The sequence below is a fragment of the Odocoileus virginianus genome, chromosome 33, assembly GCF_023699985.2.
Source record: "Odocoileus virginianus isolate 20LAN1187 ecotype Illinois chromosome 33, Ovbor_1.2, whole genome shotgun sequence".
NCBI classification, from domain to species: domain Eukaryota; kingdom Metazoa; phylum Chordata; class Mammalia; order Artiodactyla; family Cervidae; genus Odocoileus; species Odocoileus virginianus.
The window spans coordinates 19,564,055-19,569,119 of record NC_069706.1 but is presented as its reverse complement, the minus strand read 5'-3'; the positions used below and the strand labels follow the sequence as shown (position 1 = coordinate 19,569,119).

The window sequence follows — 5,065 nt, the reverse complement described above, 5'->3', positions numbered from 1 at the left end:
GCATTGACTACTTGAAAAAATTCATAAATATGTTTGTTCATAAAACACCGTCTGTTTCTATAATAGATAGAAATGTATCTAGTTGCCTAGCATCAGAATTTTTTAACTATTGAAAAATACTCATATTTATCTGAAAAAACACAACCTAAAATTAGGCCTGGGCCACATCTTCGTGTACATCCCTGTAAAACTGGGCTGTAGGAATGAGGGGCACAGCCAGCTGCTGAGGTGCAGGGCTGACTGTGTAACACAACGGGCTTCAGAGCCCCAGGCGGCCAGGAATTCCTGGAGGGCGAGGTGTTGTCCCACTCCCACTGGAGTTGAATCGAGGACCTGGACTGAGTTAAACCGAGAACCGGCTGCTCTCCACTCCCCTGCTCCACTCCGCCCTCTCGCCTCCAGCCATGAATCCTCTACCCACCCTGTTCCTGGTGGCTCCAGTGGGCCGACTTGTGGCCCAGGCTCTGGACTGCCACGTGTGCACCTACGGTGGGGAGAACTGCTTCAAGCCCATGTGCTGCCTGGCCGTGGTCACCTACGGCACAACTACACAGACTTACTACACCCCAATCAGGATGAAGGTGAGCGAGTCCTGTGTGCCCGGCTGCTTTGAGACCATGTACGATGGCCACTCCAAGCCCGTATGCACCACATCCTGCTGCCAGGACAACCTCTGTAATGGCTCTGGCCTCTTGGCTCCCTGGACCCTGGCCCTGGCCCTCATGCTCATGGCCACCCTCGGGGGTCTGCTCTAAAGCCCGGTTGCACTGGCTACAGACTCACTGGAGGGCAGAGCACAGAGCAGAGTGGCCCCACCCTCTCCCACTCCACTCCCCACCCACCCTCCCCAGCCACACTCAGGACTATCTGCAAGGACTCTTGACCTCCCCCGACCACCCTGGAATCTGCTTCCAGGTCATGACCTGTTGTTTTTCTAAAGGCTGATGTGGAACCACAACATAAAGAGATTGAAAATAAAATTAGGCATGGGGCAGATTTTAAGCACAGCTCCAATGTACACAGAGCTGCAGATTATCTGGTGAAAGGTGAACAAAAGCTCTGTTTTCTGGTTTGGTTCTCAGGTTTGCTCTCTCAGTTAGTAGAATCCTGCTTCCAACTTCTCCCTTTGTGTTTTCAACAACTTTCTGTCTTCAGGTAAGAGCATCCACTTTTACTTAGGGAACTTACCCTGGTGCATTGAAGATTGTTGGCCAGGACTGTCAACAGAGAGGTTGCTGCCCTTCTAGTGTTAGTCATGTGACCCAGGCAAAGCCAATCAGATTATTTCTCCCTGGACTACAGCTGGAGGTGGTCCTTGCAGAGAAAGAAAATTAGTGAAGATGCTTTGAGGGTTTTTCTGTTACTTCTTGTTGCCTAGATCTTTGGGGCAAATCTTTCAAAGATATGATTGTTTGACTTCTGTTTCAATTTTAATTGATTTTTTTTTTAGCCTAGGTTGGCCAAAATCCATTCTTGTGGCTTAGTACTGGTGAGGGTATCCTGTTTAAAAATCTCCAATATCTCCCTGTGGCCTGCAACACAGAGGGCAGACAGGACATACAAGTCCCAACAACCACTAGTGTGGCATGTCCCCCCCATACCAGACACCCTCTGCTTCAGCACCACTAGAATTTCTGCTTTCTCCAAAGGCATCCATATATAAATCAGTGCTGTATTCCCACTTTGTCACCTGGGGGAAAAAAAAGTCCCTACTCATCATTTGAGGCAGCAGATAGTGGCAGATCAGGGTGCCAATCCTGATGTAGACAGGACTGTTGCCCAGCAGTGGCTTTTTGATAAGCCCTGTTCTCCAAATGTGAGATTAGCCAGGCTCGCTTCCCTTGAGAAACATATCAGAATCTACCAAGCTCTGAAACCCCCCTAAACCCATTTCAGAGACCCAAAATGATAGCATTGTGATTATGACAGCTCTGAATTTAAGTGTTTTTACCAGCCAATCTCTGTTCCTTCAAGGTCTTAATTTTCTTGTCTGTAACATAAGGATATGAATTCTATCTATATGTTAGAGTTTATTCATATATTTAACAAACACTCTGCACCAGACACTGTTCTGAATGCTTTACATATATTAATTCATTTAATACTCATAAAAACACAATAAGGCAAGTATTTTGCAGATGAGGAAACTGAGGCATAGAGAGGTTAAGTAACTCATCCAAAGTTGCAATGGCATTGGATGAAATGGTAGATTGCATGGGAATTGCTTAGCACAGGGCCCAGGAGATAATACATGGTTCATAGGTAGCTATTTGTTATGGACTGAATTGTGTCTCCCCCTCTCTGAATTCATATGTTGAAATCTTAACCCCCATTGTGACTATATTTGGAACTAGGGCATTTAAGAAGTAACTAAGGTACATGGGGTCATAAGTGAGGGTTCCTAATTCGATATGACTGGTGTCCTTTGAAGGAGAAGGAGAGACACCAGGGTGGGCATCTCAGAACAAAGGCCGTGTGAGGACATAGCAAGACAGCCGTCTGCAACCCAAGGAGACAGGCCTCCAGAGAAACCAGGCTTGTCAACAACTTGATCTTGGACCTCAGTCTCCAGAACTGTGAGAGGTAAGTTTCTCTTGTTTAAGCCACCTAGTCTGTGGTGTTTTATTATGGGAGCCCTAGTGGATGGACACACTACTGAAGAACCCACCTTGTGGTGGAAATCACAGCTGCATTTTCAATCTTAATCCAGCAGCATTACCTCAGGGTGTAATCTCTTTCAGAGAGTCCCTGTCCCACCTAGGATAGAGTACAACATCCTTTGCAAGGTATATGCATGAGCATTAAGTTGCTTCAGTCATGTCCAACTCTTTGCGATCCTGTGGACTGTAGACCCCAGGCTCCTCTGTCCATGGGATTCTCCATGGGTTGCCATGCGCTCCTCCAAGCGATCTTCCCGACCCAGGGGTCAAACCTGCATCTCATAGGTCTCCTGCATTGGTAGGCGGGTTCTTTACCACTAGCACCGCCTGGAAGCCCACATGATATATAGGGCCCTTGAAAATATCCAGATTCATCTGTCACCCATCCATTCTTACCCTCCATTCAACCACAACAAACTTCACACTTCCCTGAACATGGCAGACCCTGTGTATACTATTGCCACCTCATATGTCCTCCTCCTCTCATGATTTCTCCCTTCCCCCTTTGCTGGCAAATTCATATGCATGCTGCAAGACCCAACCTCAGTATTCCCCCTGAAGCTTTCATCAAACTTCTCAGGCAGAGTTGGATATGTCCATTCCTGTGCTATGACCACACCTTGTACAAGTGCCATGCGGCTGTGCTTAGTCACTCAGTCATGTCCAGCTCTTTGTGTCCCCATGAACTATAGCCTGCCAGGCTCCTCTGTCCATGGGGATGCTCCAGGCAAGAATACTGGAGTGGGTAGCCTTTTCCTTCTCTAGGGGATCTTCTTGACCCTGGAATCGAACCAGGGTCTCCTTCATTGCAGGCAGATTCTTTACCAGTTGAGCTACCAGGGAAGCCCTACCTTGTACATAGTTCTGTTATAATTGTTTTATCTTATGTCTCTCTCTATCATTAGAATTTTGAACCCCTTGAGGTCTTAGGCATCTCTAGCATAGTGCCTGACACAGGGTAGATGTTCAGCAGATGTCTAAAGATGCAGTAAGTAAAAGAGCTCCTGAATTCAGGTTAGTTTATTCTCCTTCCCATGAAATGCTATAAAGCCAATCTCGATCCATCTCAAATAAGACTATTGCTGGGAAGATTCTAAGAAATTCTTCAGGATTAAAGAGAGTAGACATATCTCTCTAAGGGATTTTATGAAAAACTCATTCTCAAGCTCTTTCTTTTGACTTCCTTGGGTGGTACATCCTCACCTAACTTTGGTACCCACAAAACTGTCACAGTGGCATATACAGCCTCTAAGAGTGTCCCCAATGTTCCCCCTCCAAATATTCATGCCTTCTTTTTATCCCTTCCCTTTGAGTGTGGGTTGGATTTACTAACTGACTTCTTACAAATAGAAATGCGTAAGTGATGCCATATCACATCTGAGATACAGTTATCAAAAGATTCTACTAGGCATATACCCTGAGGAAACCAAAATTGAAAAAGATACATATACCCCAATGTTCACTGCAGCACTATTTACAATAGAACACAAAAGCAACCTAGATGTCCATTGACAGATGAGTGGATGAAGAAGCTGTGTTACATATATATAATGGAGTATTAGTCAGCCATGAAAAGGAATTCAAGCTAGTTCTAATGAGGTGGATGAACCTAGAGCTTATTATACAGAGTGAAGAAAGTCAGAAAGAGAAAAACAAATATCTTATACTAATGTATATATATGGAATCTAGAAAGATGATGCTAATGAAATTATTTGCAGGGCAGCAATGGAGACACTGCTTCCCTTGTAGCTCAGTTGGTAAAGAATCTGCCTGCAGTGCAGAAGACCCGGGTTCGATCCCTGGGTTGGGAAGATCCCCTGGAGAAGGAAATGGCAACCCACTTCAGTATCCTTGCCTGGAAAATCTCATGGACAGAGGAGCCTGGTGGGCTGCAGTCCATGGGGTCGCAAAGAGTTGGGCATGACTGAGCGACTAACTCTTAGTGGAGACACAGACATACAGAACAGACTTATGGCCAGGGTATAGGGGGAGGAAGGAGAGGGTGGGATGTATGGAGAGAATAACAAGGAAACTTACATTATCATATGAAAGAATAGAGAGCCAATGGGAATTTGCTCTATGACTCTGAGAACTCAAACTGGGGCTCTGTAACAACTTAGAGGGGTGGGATGGGAAGGGAGATGGAAGGGAGCCTCCAGACTACACTGATTCAAGTTTGACTTCCTGGTTCAAATCATAGCCTTGCTACATACTGGTTTTGAGTTTGGGCGATTTACTTAGAACCAATCACTTCTAGATGTACAAGCTGGATTTAGAAAAGGCAGAGGAACCAGAGATCAAATTGCCAATATCTGCTGGACCATAGAAAAATAAAAGGAATTACAAAAAAAATCTACTTCTGCTTCACCAACTATGCCAAAGCTTTTCACAGTGTATATCACAA

General features: G+C 45.4%; 1 pseudogene; it reads left to right on the top strand.

Annotated features, from left to right (window-relative positions):
- The first annotated feature begins 404 nt into the window (after window positions 1–404).
- Window positions 405–755, top strand: LOC110142368 (ly-6/neurotoxin-like protein 1 pseudogene; annotated as a pseudogene).
- Window positions 756–5,065: the final 4,310 nt, after the last annotated feature.